The following is a 15,583-nucleotide window of genomic DNA, read 5'->3' on the forward strand; positions in this document are numbered from 1 at the left end:
GGGAAGACATTGTTGGACGCAGAAATTATCCTTCTTCTAGGACTGAGGATAGCATCACTGGATGGCTCTGTCCAGTTTGAGTGTGCCACGGTTTAAAAAGATGCTGAAAAACCAGAGCAGGTAGACAAGAGGCATGGAAATGATTTGAGGGCTTATCATGAGAGCTCCATCTGTTCAATCGATGCAAGAGATGACTTTGATGGCAGATAGCTTCGAGGGGCGACTATACAAGATACTACGGGGCTTCTTAATCTAGTAGAGAGAGTCTGAACAAGAGCCAGCAGCTGGAGGCCAAAGTCAGATAAGTTCCTATTTAAAAATAAACAGTGTCTTTTTTTTATTTTAAATAGTGAAAACAGCTTATTATCACTGGAGGAGAGAGGGGTATGATCTTCACCCCCTCTGTGGTGTCCATAGCAAGAAAAGAAGCCGTCTTGGAAGAGATGCTTTAGTGCAATGCCAATCACTGGGTTTGATAGGGTGGTGTCTGGGTGACACACCAAGGCCTACGCCATACAGGAGGTTGGCTGGGATGCTGCCAGGATCCCGGCTGACCTTGATACCCGACCTCCGTATACCTGGACGGTTACAACCTTGCATGACATTGAGCTTCCAAGAGCAGATGTTTCTTCTTCGGTCCCTCAGTACCGGGCTGTCTGCTCTGATGTCCGCAAGGGCAACCCCAGCACGGGAGCAGAGTCCGTCAGGATGGCTGAACCATCCACTTGGGTTCCCTCAAATGACGGAAGCCAGTGCCGAGGTCTCCGGCACGTGATTTATTTAAGGAGCTGTCACCTCGAATGATGGTTGGGAGGGGAAAAGGATTGCAGGGGAAATACACAGCGTGGTTTGGGACCAGGAGAAAAGTCTCCGAAGCAAAGAAGTCCTAGTGAAACGGCAGCCGTGAAGGCACGGAGGCGGTTTGGGAGTGTGCCGGGGACCTTTGCTCCCATAAGCTAAGGTGGATGGTAATGGCTGGACCTGTGTCTGCCCACGGGATGTGCATTACATCTGAGCATGGGATCCTGGTCTGCAAACTGAGAACCGAGGCACCTTCATACCTTTGTGGGCCTGGCTCTGTTTTCCTTATCTGAGTCCTGGTTCATTGGACACCTGCACACCTTTGGGGGTCTGGGGCTAAGTGACTTGCCCCAAGTCGCACAAGGAATGTCAGTGGCAGAGCAAAGACCTGCACCCTGGTCTTCGAAGACCCAGGTAAATACACTCACCACTGGGCAACCCTTTCCCATGTGAGTCTGCTCCCTGGCACGTACTTCCTCCTGCCAAAAATTTCCCCTGAGGGCAAGATTTAGCTGAGGCCCGTACACAGGGCCGCCCAGCAGGCTGACCACAATGACAGCATTGATAACTGGTGGCCAGCGTGGGTGCAAAGATACAGCGGGAATTAAAATCCAAGTGAGCCAAGGGGGTCAGACCAGCAGCCAAGGGCATCACTGTGCCAAGGCTTTGTCGAGCCAGGTCTTAAACACCTCTGAGATATCCTCACCCTGCCCGATGCTTGAGACAACCCCAGCAGAGCTGTGCCATCCGGTCCAACCTGGCTGGGTCTGTGTCCTACGTCCTCCCTGCATCATGCCTCTGGCTCCCCAGCCAGCTGGCCATGCAGCCATCGCAGTTGGGTCAACTGGAGATGGCCGAGCCCAGAGCAAGGCTTTGCTTCTCCCCCTGGCTCTGCAGCAAAGCACGTTAACCCTTTGCCACTGTATCCCTTAGGGGAAAGGAGGCAGGGAGGAGCGTGGAGCAACCAGTTCGGCACTGCATCCTGGCCTGTTTGTCCACTTCGGACCTCTCCCCCACCATGCAGGCTGCAATCAGCCTCATACTGCTGAGCTCCTGGTGCTCGGTGCAGTTTCCTGCATCCCTGGCTCAGCAGCAAGGGGGCTGTTTTTAACAGGTTGTCTTGTTCCTTTGTTTTGAGAAACAGTGCTCAACTGTGTCTGTCTGGCTGTTTTCCCAAAGTGAGCGGATGGGGCCTGCAGACCAGCCCCACAGCTGGAGGTGCATGCTCCCTCCAGGAGGGCTTGGCTCCGTGCTCGGCCCTGGCTTATGTCACTCGGCCGAGAAAGCTCCCCCGGGTGTTGTGCACTGACACCGAAACAACAGGCTGAGGATGCTGTAGGCAGAGCTGTGCTCCCAGCCCAGGGATCTCGGCACCACTCCCTGCACCTGATGCAGAAGCTTTCCAGCTGTGGAGATGAACAAACTTCTCCCTGGACTGGAATTGAGCCAGGTGTTAGGAGGCATGTCCTCCGCTCAGCCTAGTACCAGGGGTGCTCCCAGAGACAAATGGGCCCTGTGACCCAAAGCAAAGTCATTGCCCAAGCCTTTATGCTTCAAGTCCAGTCAAACCAGTCCTGAGGCTGCTGAGACCATTAGGCCACCTTAGATGCTGTGCATCATTGCTGAGTCTTTGGGCAAAGTGGCCTGGCAGTGCCCCTGTCCTCTCCAGATATGCATGGATGTTGGCTCGCAGGGAGTTCACCCATCCTTTGAAAGGTCTTGTTTTTAGTCCTGCTGGGTGTCCACACACCCTCCTCGCTGAGGCTAGCCCAGGTGGGGGGTGCTGGTTTAGTCACCAACAACCCGGCTGTGGAACGGGCTGGTCAACAACGCATAACGTGTACAAGCGCCCGCACTTGCTAATCCAGGTAAGGAGAAGCTCCTGTTCAAGTTGGAGCGGTGTTGTAGGCACGATGGATGAGAGGTGAGGGGTTTGGGTGATAGCTTTTATTGGACCAACTGTATGGGTGGGAGAGCACTTGGACAAGCTCTCAGGAGCACCAGTGGCAAAGCCATCACCAAAACCCTCTTGCCTCTAGTCGTCGCTCACCCTACAATTGACCACAAGACCTCCTTGTATCTTCTTCTGAAGCAGCTGGAGGTAGGCATGGCACGAGATAAGGGCCTGGGAAAGATGGACTGTGGGAGCTGTGGTAGTGTTACTATGCCCTCTGATACACGTTCATTTAGTGGTGCACTGGGATCAGACCCCCGTCCCAATAAACACACTTCCTGTTGGGCCCAAGTGCATGGCAGGAGGCGCAGTTTTGGGTCCAGAGATCAGATCCCAGTCATGCCCTACTACTTGCAAGTGCAAAGGAGCCCGGGATCGTAATCCCCCAGCCTGGCACATTCACGGCTGGGTGCTGCAGCCCTAAGTGGGGTCAACTGGACAGGTCTGGCTCTGGCTCTAGACCCAAGGCTGTGTGGGACTGGGGCTCCACTCCCCTGCACCCCGCAGCCCAGCCAGAGCTGCTGGACATGGGGTTTAAAGTCCTCTGCGGGGGAAGCCCTTCAGCTCCCTCCCCCACTGCTAGAGCCGCTGATCATCAGTGCCAGGCGCACGTTACATTTAAGGTGCCATCCAAACCAGCCACAAAAGTGTTCTACAGTATATCCTTTTTATGGCTTGCTTCCCTTTGTATGGCACCGTAACTGGAGTGCCCATGCTGCACCCTTCCCCTGGTACGTGTGCTGACTGTGGCATCAATGTAATGCATGGAGGATCTACTTTTTTAATTAAAGCTATGGGCCTTCCTTAACTCCCTGACCTCTAAAGGCCTAACGATTGCTTTGCTTTCTGCTGTGGTCCTCTACTGTTCCATATCTCCTGTATATTTTTCTTACCCTCTCCTACACTGTTTTAGTTTTCAGTACAGGTAGCACCTTTGAAGCTAGTTGGATTTGCTGCTGCCAGGCTGTGCTCTCTGTCCTCCGTCCCAGGAAGACGACGTCACATAAGCAAGGATCACAATGATAAGGCTCTTTGACATGGCTCTTCTTTGACATTGGTGCCGTGCTATGGAGTTTGGGTTTTGCTTTGTTTTTTGACATTTACTGAAAACGAGGAAGCGCATGGGACCAGGGTCTGGAGCACATGGAAAGTCTATACCTCCCCAGGCTGTTTCTGGCTTTAATCCTGTATGTGCATGAAGTGGGGCTACATGAAGGCAGCGGGGGGGTTTCCTACCACTGAAACCCTGGACTGGTGCACGGGGAAGCTCTGATCTAGGAAAGCAGAGTATGGATGGAGATGCTGGTATGTCCGGCTGTTGTGTGAGGACCACTTAGGAGAGAGACTGAAGAGGCAAGGGATGGATGAACCCATCCGCTTCTTTGCAGGGACTATTACGAAAAACTTTCCACCTACAAGCAGCGTCCAACCCTGGCATAGGCTGTAAAGTCCCCGTTGCTGGAGGATTTTAAAAACAGGCTAGCAGACAGTGTCTGGGCTGGTTTGGGTGCACTGTCTTAGAGTGGAGAACCGGCCAGCTGACTGCTTGATGTCCCTTCCAGCTGGGCATGTCACCCCTGGCATGAACCTGCACTCTGCCCCATGACCTGGCCCCCTTGGACCGATGCTAAACATCCCAAACCCCATCCAGCCAACTTCCAGGGCCTCGCTTCCTTTGATTCCTACTGAGCCACCCAAAAAGTGAAGTCCCTGGTTAAACAACAGCCCGGTCTGTCCCACCTTTTTGTTTCTGCACCAACTGGACCTGAGCCATAGGCTGAAGTTCGGAGTGAACGTGAGCGGTGCCCCGCACCAGCTGGGACAGGGGTCTGGTGGGATGAGAGATGCGGAGTGGAGATGAGTCACGGAAGAAAGGAGGGTAGGAAAACAAAAGAGGGGAGGAGTAAGGGCAAGGGCTGGGCACCGTTCGGAGAGGAAGGGGAGGTGCCCTCTGTCCTTGGGCATGGAGGGACTGCTGCTCCGCACGGATTAGGCACCAAAGGGGTTGTCTTTGCCCCTCCCCTGTCAATGCATTGCACCCGGCCCAATGCAGGGGGTCCACTGCAAGCCAGTCTGATGTAGGACAGCTTCTGGGGCCCCGTCCTCCCCTGGTCTCTAGTGGGACATCCATGCAGTGATGCTGATTTACACCAGACAAGACTCCAGCCCCTTTGCCTTTCATCATCCTTTGGCTGCACAAACCCGTCGCGGGCATGCAAGCAGCTCTGGGGATTCCCAGCTTGGAGCAAGGGTGTGGAGGGAGCGGTGCAGATACGTCTCCATCCTCTGTGCTGGGTTTCAGCACCAGACCCCTCCAGCTGCTGCAGGGCTTTGCATCTGCTGCTGGGATTCGGGGGGGCGGGGGTCAGGGACTGATTTACACCCTGGCAGGTGTAAATCACCCCAACGGCTTCCTTTACAAGGCTCTGGTCAAGGAGGAAGCTGCACCAATTGTGAGAACATGGGTGCTGAGCTGCCTCTGCTCCAGCCCCTTCTGGCAAGGCAGGGCCAGTTGCAGAGAGCTGGGGAGTGCGTCTCCTGGGCCAGGCATAAATCCCCAGCTGGGAGGGTACCCGGAGCAGTGAGGGGTGTAAGGAGCAGGGAGGTGGGCAGCAGAAGGAGATGCTGCAGCCTCATGAGATCCCAACACGACCTTGAGAAGAGCTTGGAAGTGTCCCACTTGTGTTCAGCAACAGATATGGTCATGCTAGATTATTACTCCATTTGTTGCCCTGTTCATGAGCCTTTTGGCTGTCTTGACAAATGATTTGGCCTTCTCATGGCTCTGTGGGCACCCTGGGGAAGAAGCCTTATGCCCAGACTCCAGCCTTGTTTTAAATCTTTGGAATCCCTCTGCTATATATGGTGGTCCATTGTCTGAAAACAAGGTGTTGAGCACACTGGCAAGGGGTTTCTTCTGCTGCTTTTGTTCCCAGGTGTGAAGCCTGGATCCTTTTCATGACACCTGGTCTCAAACTGGCAAGGTTTACAGATCCGCCGCCTTCCAGCAAGATCCCATCTTGAGCATGTATCTGATCCCTCACCTGCCAGTAGGGAATGACTTCCTGGGGCACTTGTTCCTTTGCGGTCTGGCCACCCCTGGAGCAGGAGTCGTATCACGGTCTGGAGTTGTGCATCCAACGCTGTGCTCTCCTGCATTGTCCGGGGACCCCCTGCGGAGCTGCGGATGTGTTGTAGCACACGGATGGATTCGATCTCCTGCTCCACGGAGATGCACGTGATGCACCCTGGAAGGCAGGTCCTGATCAGGTTATCTGCCCCTAGCAGCGATTTACCTGGCTGAGGGTGCCTTGCTTACAAGAACCCATCCACAGGCACCTGGGGCTTAATTGGTTGTCTCCATCCTTAATCCCCCTTGGTCCATAGGCAACTGCTCTGCCCTGTACAGGGCTTGCAGAGAAGCTGGAGCCATCTACTCCACAGAGCAACATGACAGTGCCCTCCTCCCCCTCCATCCTAATATTTTCATTCCTTCCCTTTATTTGCTTTTGTCCTTCTCATCCTCATACCCTGCCAGTTCATCGCCTGTTTAGGTAGTGTCAGGGGTTAGTCCTTGACTTTGCTGCTTTGTTGTCCATTGGTGGCCTATTGATTCATACAGTGTATACTCCAGAGATCAATATTTGGCTAAAAGTTGAAAAGTGCCAGCACTGGGAAAAGGGTGAGTACTGAGCAAGCAGGAGAAGCCAAGAGAAGATGATGGATAGAGAAATGCAAAACTCGAACGCTCTTGGTTCGGAGGTGAGACCTCTTATTAGACCAACTAAGACATTGCAAAAAAAATTACCTTTTTCTGCAAGCTTTCAGGCACACGCACCCTTCCTCAGGCTCAGGGAAAATTTCAAGGTGGTAAAAAGTCCCCAGAGATAGAAAATAAACTTCGTTTTTGCACAGAAGAAGCTGAAGGTAGAAGTCTGTTCTTCTGGGTCCACCAGAGTGGCTAGAGAGTGGTGAATAGAGAAAAATTTGACCATCTGAGCTGGATGGAGGTCACTGGGTACAGAATAAGAGTGGCTAGAGAGTGGTGATTAGAGAAAAATTTGACCAGCTGAGCTGGATGGAGGTCACTGGGTACAGAATATGGAATCAATATGAACAGATAAATGTGAATAAATATGCATCTCCTTACATTAAAAAAACATCCATATATATATATGTATATATATATACATATTTATATATACCATGCATATTGATTCAAGGAAATCATCAGCAGCTGCTCAGTACCTATTATGCCTTCAGTGACCTCCATCCAGCATAGATGGTCATATAAAAATATGTACATGGATGGTTTAAGGCATCTGTGTCCCTGTCTGTGTCGGTGCAGGGTGATGTTGGTGCAAGGAGTCAGGTCTGCAGGTTCAAGGGCTCTGCTGATGGAATTTGCACTGATGAAATCAAGTAGATGCCCTGCACCTGACCACACTCACACGCACACCCAGAGACTTGTGACAGCGAGGAGTGCCTGTAGGTCTGCCCTGGAGCGTGGCTGGGATGGGCCTGACCTTTGGTGGCCACTCAAAGGGAATGTGAGGAGTGGTTTTGGCTTCGTTGGCTCCCAATGGAGCAAGGATCTCATCCCTGGGAGGTGTGGGTAGGTAAGCACATGACTCCTACAGACCATCTCGCCATGGGGAATGAAAACATTATTCCTTCCAGCAACCTGACCATGGAAAAGGATTATTTTAGAGAGCTGGGTTATGCTATTACGTCAAATATATTCAGATGCATAAAACAGTACTTGTCTGCACCTTTTTGTATTGTATACAGGGACTAAACCTGACTTACAATGGCGCCAGGATCAAGCTCTTCTTTTACCTGCAGCAGGTTTTCCACCAGCCGCCTGGTATTTCTAAGCAGAACCGAGCCTCTTTCACAAGTCAGCTCCTTCAACAGGTATTTCCTAACGTGACAACCATTAGCTCCAGTATCCGCCTATGCTAGTGATTCCCAACCAGGATGCTGTGACCCCCTGAGGTGCCTTTCAGCAGTGCCGTGGGGCGCCACACACTGTTCGCACAGGTAGGTGTGCAAACAGGATTCACAAGACAAACCCAGAGATTTCACATGGGAATCCAGAGTGTTAAAACTATTCAGCCCTGCTGTGGCCTTTCTGAGTTTGCAACAGAAGAATTTCTCTAGTGTTTTTCCATAGTCAAGAAATGAGTGAAAACTAAGAGCTGGCATTTTTCCGAGGGGGTCCTTGAGTCTAACAAGGTTGAGAACCACCACAGCTTTCATTGGGGTACAGTTAAGGTTGCAAATAAACTTTCCTTGATTTAAGACAAGTAACTTCACAGTTAAGCAGAATTAAGGTTGTCCATGCAACCTCCACTGGGTACTCTTCTTCACAGACATGATGGCACCGTCTTTAATTGCAGGAGCACCATTCAGTACACAATGCTTGCTGGACCGGCACTTATTCAGGTTTCTTCCTCGGTCTTCAGTGATAAGGATCAGATGTATCTGCCAGTTTTGGGGGCGCAGTTCAGGACACGTAGGACCTGATTTTTCAGAGTGCATAGCAGTTTCTAAGTGCTTCCAGGTCCAGAGTCCGTGGAGGCACCTGGGAGTGTCTCCTGGGTCATGCACCCCTATATCTGGTTGCTCTGCACATCCTGTCCCTGTGTGACACAAGATCCTAGGCAAGATGGTCCTATGGTCTGACCCAGTAAACAGCGATTCTTATATCCTAACGGACTGCCTGCGAGACCTTGAGCGGGTGGCTTCGTCTCTGTGCCTCAGTTGCTGATCTCTCGGAGGGGACAGCAGCCTGGCCCTGTTGCCCAGTGTGGTTGGGATGAAATCCAGATCCAGCCATGAGGATGCCATGGGCTTTTGTGCCATGGGCTCAGTACCGGAAAGCCTTGTGCTTGGTCCCGTTCCTTGCAACGAGAGAGATTTGATGCCATCTTGTGGTACCAGAGGATTTCAGCAAGCCCTGCCACTGGGATCTCTGCTAGTCTCGCAAGAAGTAGTTCCCTGTGTTAGGCTGAAGCTAAGCAGGAGCAGGGCAGGGTGGCACCTTTGAGGCTAACTCGTCCAGGTACGCACGAGGTTTCGCAGGGGGCAGGCTGCTTGGTCAGAGGCTAGCAAGGGACTGGCAGAAAGCAAAGCTGTTCTGGGGTGGGGAAAGGGATAGGGGAGAGGCCAGTGCTGGAGATGCAGAGGTGTTAACTTGCCTGGTTTATCCTTATGGATTGCCTCTACCCACTTTTTGCCTCTCTCAGCTGTGTCTCCTCCCCGCCGCCCCTTTCCTTCCTATTTCTGCAAGGCTGGAAGTTGGCCCCGGACACAGTGGGCCTGGCTGACAGTGGTGCTGAGGAGTCATGGGCTGTGCTCAGCCCCCTGGACTGCACAGCCCTGTCTGCCCCCCCGGCTTCCCAGTGACAGGTGGTCCCGGGGAGCCAGGGCACCGCTCTGGGCTACAGCCACAGCCCATTGCAGCGTGACTCTGAATGTGTAAAGCGCCATTGGGTTTTGGGTGCAGCCCAGGCTGGGGATGGGCACTGCGCTGCGCCAATGCTCCTGGCGGGACTTAAACCTAGAGGTTCCTGGCTAGGGGGTCTTGCCCCTCCGCTCAGGGTCAGACTGACGCCCTGTTTGGGGTCAGGAAGACATTTTATCCCATGGTCAGATTGGTATGGGGGGCTGTGGGGGTTGTCTCGCGCCGTTGGGTTTTGGGTGCAGCCCAGGCTGGGGATGGGCACTGCGCTGCGCCAATGCTCCTGGCGGGACTTAAACCTAGAGGTTCCTGGCTAGGGGGTCTTGCCCCTCCGCTCAGGGTCAGACTGACGCCCTGTTTGGGGTCAGGAAGACATTTTATCCCATGGTCAGATTGGTATGGGGGGCTGTGGGGGTTGTCTTCCTTTGTAGCAGGATCTACCTGGGATCTCTCGAGTGTATATTAACAACCTTTACAGAAGCAGGACATTGGCCACCCCGGTCCCCCTGCTTTATGTGGCAGATTTGGGTGTTAGGTCTTATGTTGTGTCAGGGTTGATGGTAGTTTTACTAAGAGGTTAACTCATGGATTGTCTGGGGTGGTTTGGACAGGGCTGATCCTGCCCCAGGCAGGGGTTGGACTAGATGTGGACCTGGAGGTCCCACTTTTCTCTGATTCTGCATAACTCGGTGACTGCTCAGGCGAGGGTTGAGGGTCCCTCATTACACTCCAGCCAGGCCAGCATCCCAGTCCTGTCAAAGCATCCAGCTCCTGAAAAGCATCCTTAGGAAAAAGCGCCAGGGCTCTTCTGAACCCCCAAAAGACCAGCCATCTCCTCCTGGCACGTTTGGTTTCATTCACTGCCCCACACCTTGCAGTGGGTCAGGCCTGTTGGAGTAGGGAAAGGACATCTGAACCTTTAACTCATGCTGGCACAGGCCGATGCCCTGCTACATGGTACCACCTGTATTGCTTAACAGGTATGTTCCCCTGGGTTGTCATAAACCCAGCCAGAAACTCCAGCAGCTGGAACCAGCCGCACGTCCGCTCGGTGCACCAGGGAGCCCAGCCAAGGACCCAGATTCTGCTCACAAAGGCTGATGCATGCTCCCCACAGGTGTTTCCCCAGAGACTCAAGCCAGAGGGCTATGATGGTGGTTGTTAGAGCAAGCAATATCCTCCCACCCTCTTCTTTTTTGCCTTTAAAGTTGAGTAAGCGAATGATAGAAAGGCACCAGAGCGCAGGCAGGGACAGCAATGTAATCCCAGTAACCCTGCGTGTGATTCAGAGATTTGGCTGACTACATGGCTCTGGGAGACATGTTTAGAGGCTCGGGGGCACAAGTGGTCTTCATATCGGTCCTCCCCGTCAGCGGTCACAGCCAGCACCACAGCAACTGCATCGAGGAGGTCAACTCATGGCTTCGGAGCTGGTGCCACTGTTCGGGGTTTGGCTTTCTAGACCACAATCCGTACGTACTTCCAGGATAAAACCTTGCTGGGACAAGATGGCCTACATCTTTCTCCAAAAGGTAAGAGCCTGTTCTCTTACAGGTCGGCAGAGCTTTAAACTAGCTTCGTCGCGGGACGGGGATGCCAAGGTCGGGTAGGCCAAGCCACGAACCGCACGCTGGAAATAATCAGGTAAGTACTAAGGGGCCCACTAGGAACCAGGATAAGGGAATGCTAAGGGTACCTATCAGGGGCTTAGGTATCTCTGTGCCAATGCTAGAAGTATGGGTAACAAGCAGGAGGAACTTGCACCCCTGCTTGCAGACAAAGATTTCGGCCTGGTTGGTCTAACAGAAACCTGGGGGGACCCTACCCATGACTGGGCAGTGGGCATTGAGGGCTGCAGGCTATACAGGCAGGACAGATTGGGGGAAAATGTTGGGGACATTGCTCTATACGTTAGGGAACCTTAGACATCTTCTTTAATAAAAAGGGGGACAGAAGAAGGACAAATCAAAGCCCTATGGGTCTGATTACAAGGGGGTAGGGGTGAAAGGGACTTGGTAGTGGGGTCTACTACAGACCCCCACACCAGGGGGAAGAGTTAGACCTTGAATTTTCGAAACATCTCTCAAAGGCAGCATGCTGAAAAGACCTAGTGGTCATGGGTGACCTAAATCACCCGGACATGTGCTGGGAGGAGCAGTCGGCCAGGTCTACTCGCTCACATAGGTTCCTAACCTGCATACAGGACCTGCACCTAACACAGGAGGTATGCAGGGGAGATGCCTTACTTGACTTGGTGCTGGCCTAGGGGAGGACTTGGTGGGGGAGCTATAGGTACAAGGTCACCTAGGGGAGAGTGGCCATCAGTTGATAGGATTCACCATCTGGCGTAAGGTGGGAAAGACAACTAGTAGGGCAGTAGTGCTAGACTTCTGGCAGGCCAACTTCAACAAGCTTAGGAGATTAGTTAGGGTGGGTTTGAGGGGTAATCACATCTGTGAGATGGGGGTCCAAGAAGGGTGGGAGTTCCTCAAGGGACTGATCCTACAGGCACAGAGGGGCACCATCCCAGTACACGCAAAGGGAGGCAAAAGAGCCAAAAAGGCTTCTTGGCTGAGCAGGGAAATCCAGGATAGCCTTCAGAGGAAAAAAGAGGCCAACAGGCTGTGGAAGCAGGGGGGCAGCCACCAAGGAGTACACCTGCTTGGCTCGTGCTTGCAGGGAAGCAGCAAGAAAGGCCAAAGCAGATACTGAACTCAAGTTGGGAACAAAAATTAAGGACAACAAAAAGTCCTTCTTGGATGGGGATGGAAAGTCCACTGATGGGGATGGAAAAAGCAGAGCTCTTCATTAATTTCTTTGCTTCTGTTTTCCTGGACACGGATATCATTGCACCTCCCAATGAGTCTTTAGTCTGCAGTGAGAGTAATACCAATCCACCAACAGTCAGCACTGACCTAGTGAAGGGGCACATGGAGGGGTTGGACGTATTTATGTCGGCGGGCCCCGGCGATCTTCACCCAAGGGTACTAAAGGAATTGGCCGATGACATAGCAGAACCACTGGCGCAGCTGTTTGAGCGCTCGTGGCACTTGGGACAGGTCCCAGAGGACTAAAAAAGGGCCAACGTGGTCCCCATCTTCAAGAAGAGGAGAAAGGAGGACCCGGGTAATTATAGGCCAGTTAGCCTCACCTCTATTCTCAGCAAGACCTTAGAAAAGGAGCATGCATCCGCTCTTGTCATCTCCTTTCCGCTCTGTAGGTGGACCTCGGCTATAACTGTGGCCTGTCTTGTGCCTGCAAGTCCCCTCCGCTCCTTGTGTGCGACGCACCCACTGAGCATGGGGAACCAGAGCTGAGATCGCCCCTGTGGCTCTGAGAGAGCAGGTTTCCCTCAGGACACAGCCCTTCTCCTGGGAATAGTCTCGATTGAATGCACAACGTTTCACATCCAGAGACCTCACCTGGCTTGTGGGAGCCCTGTGGTTTCCTTGAGGAGACAGGCTGCCCTAACCTCTGGCTGGCTTTTGGTGCATTTTGATCAATAGCTGACATTTCCATTTCAAGCAAATAGGACTTTGGCGACCCGGCATCAATTTTTCTCTTAGACGAGGCCAAGAGCATGTGGCAGCAGCATTGCAAGGCATCAGACTAGGCTTGGGGATTGCCCTACTGCTAGGTGACGTTGCCTCCCTGGAGTGGTCTCTGTGTCTGCACTGCAGTCGGGGGGTGACTGCAGCCTGTTCAGACCTCCCCGAGATGGTGCTCCTGTAGCTGGCGTGGGTGCTAGCTTCCAGTGCCTTAGCAGCAGCTGCAGCACATCTGGAGCTGGGCAGAGCAAGACTGTTTCCACAGTGATGCTTCTGAGCCCAAGGACACAGGCCCCATGCACCCGCGCCTGAGACCTGCCCTATCAACGGGTATAGAAGCCCAGTGGGGTGTGTGCGGGGGCAGAGGAAAACGGGAGGGCAGGGTAAGCTGTACCAGAAGCATAGCCTTCCTATGCCTTCATCAGCCCCTCTCCCCGGGGAGACACGGCAGCGTGTCCTGCCTGTTCTTTTCCTGGCGGTCTCTGCTTTCCTCCCTGCTGCGTGTGCTCAGGGAGGGAGCGGTCCCATCAGGCAGGGGCTATCCTGGCTTCTTCCCTCTTGCACGGCCAGCAGCAGATGCACCCGAAGCCAGTCGATCTGCAGAAGTGGGGACTGGGTTGTGCGGGGTCTCAGGCTCTGATTCCAGCTGCCGCGGCAGAGTCTGAGCGAGGTGCTCTCTATTTAAATCCCTTCTCGTGTCTTCCCCTCAAGCATCTCCTTTCTAAACTGAACAGGCCTGGCCTCTTTAGTGTCTCCTCATAGGGAAGCCCCTCCAAACCACTGATCATCCTTGTTGTCCTTCTCTGAACCTTCCCTAGCTTTTCAATATCCTTGAAGGTATGAGGATCATATCCCAGAGGGATGAGGACTGGACCTAGGCGCCGGATTCAAGGTGTGGACACACCACAGATTTATAAAGGGGCATCGTGAGACTTCCTGTTCTGTTCACAAATCCCTCTTAATGGCTGCGTATTCGGTGCTCGTGCACTTTGGTTTCCTCAGTAAGCCCTGGGGAATTCAGAGCTCTCCCAATTTGGCTGGGACGATCTAGTTGGGGATGATCCTGCTTTGAGTGGACACTAAATGATCTCCTGAGCTTCCTTCAAACCCTCATTTTCTACATGATTCTCCTTTCGGGCATGCAGTTTAGCAGCACTTAGGACAACCCCCTTGAGCTGGACTGGGGAGGACTGCTTTGCTGGCTAGGCCTCTGCCCTGAGCATCAAGAAGACTCTCCTTCTGTTCTCACCTCTGCCACTGCCCCACTATGAGACCTTGGTCACGTCACCTCTCCGGGCCTCTTGGTCCCTTGTCTACACAGACTGAGAGCTGTCTGCACTGTGCAGGACGCTGATCTCAGGGGGGTTTCTGGCTACCGTTGTCATATATTGATACCGAGGGTGAGTACTGACATCAATCGGCGCGCACCCACAGAAACCCCTATGACGCTCCCTTGGGGAAGACTCGGGAATGCCCAAGAAGGGCCATTAAACACTGCAGCAATGTACAGGACTGACTTGAGCCACAGCAGGCTGGGCACATGCATCAGTGCCTGGGGTGATATACAGCCTCTCTACTGGTGCGGTAGAGAGAGGAGACCAATGGGATGGCAGAGGGAGCAGGCAGCATCCAGGGCAGCCCTGTCTCTCCCAGCAGATGCCTGTGCAGAGCTCTGTCGGGGGAAGACGGAGGGGAGAGAACTTGCCCTTGGATCACCTCCTTGCTGGCGATTCCTGTAGTCCTGGGGACTTGGAAGGCACGAAGCCTGACTTAGCTTTTTATCCTTAAAGATGCTCCCTCCAAGCAGAGTCAGACAGGCAGGGTGGGGGGCCATGGGCTACTGAAAAAGTGCAATTTAAATCTTCAGGAGCTGGCTGATCCTCCTTGCAGGCCAGCTCTACGGGGACCTGTGACCAGGTCCTGGTTTTCCGTCTCGGTTGTGATCTGCGCCTTTTGCACCGAGGTAAGGGATGTCATCGGGTGGTTTCCATTTAGTGAGGCCAGACGCTCTTGTTCTGGACTGTAAGCAAGGGGGCTCTTTCTCTCTTATCTTCTGTACATAAAGTAAAAACACAGTAAAGAGGACCTGGATGGGATTGGAAAGGAAAAGCGAGAGGGCAAGGATAAAGCTGGCGAGAGGGGCCGTCGTGTTATGAGAAAAGATGGTTTTTGCAACATGCCCTCTTGCAACATGCCATTTTTGTGCAACAGCCGTGCAGTTGAGGGTACGATTGAGATAGATCTCATGGTTTGACGCCATGAGGGAAAATAGCCAAAATAAATTGTCTCCATCTTGCCAAGCCTGGTAAGAAGGAGAAGAAAGGGGTTAAGATGGGGTGGGACTTCTCCCTAACGAAGTCGATGCTTGTTGCCTCTGCTGAAGGATATCTCATTGGCAAAATAGCATTTCTTTCCTCAGTGGTTGTTTAAGAAATGCATTGAGAAGGAGATCTCCCATCCCAGGCATAGCACAGCTTGCTGAAGGCTGTGACAAAAGGATGCTCTCTGGGCCTACAGGTACGAGCCATGGGACTAAGGAAGACGTGGACACATTGGAAAGAGTCCAACAAAGAGCAACAAAAATGATCAGAGGTCCAGGAAACATGAATCACGAGGACGGGCTGAAAGAACTGGGATTAGTTAGTCTGGAGAAGAGAAGACTGGACAGGATTTGATAACAGTCTTCAATACCTGAAGATCAATTTATAAAGAGGATGGTGATAGACTGTTCTCAGTGACTGAAGAGGACAGGATAGGAAATAACAGGCCTATGTTGCAACAAGGGACATTTAGTTTGGAAATTAGGAAGAACTT

Source organism: Alligator sinensis, unplaced genomic scaffold (assembly GCF_000455745.1).
Source record: "Alligator sinensis unplaced genomic scaffold, ASM45574v1 scaffold50_1, whole genome shotgun sequence".
Lineage (NCBI taxonomy): Eukaryota > Metazoa > Chordata > Crocodylia > Alligatoridae > Alligator > Alligator sinensis.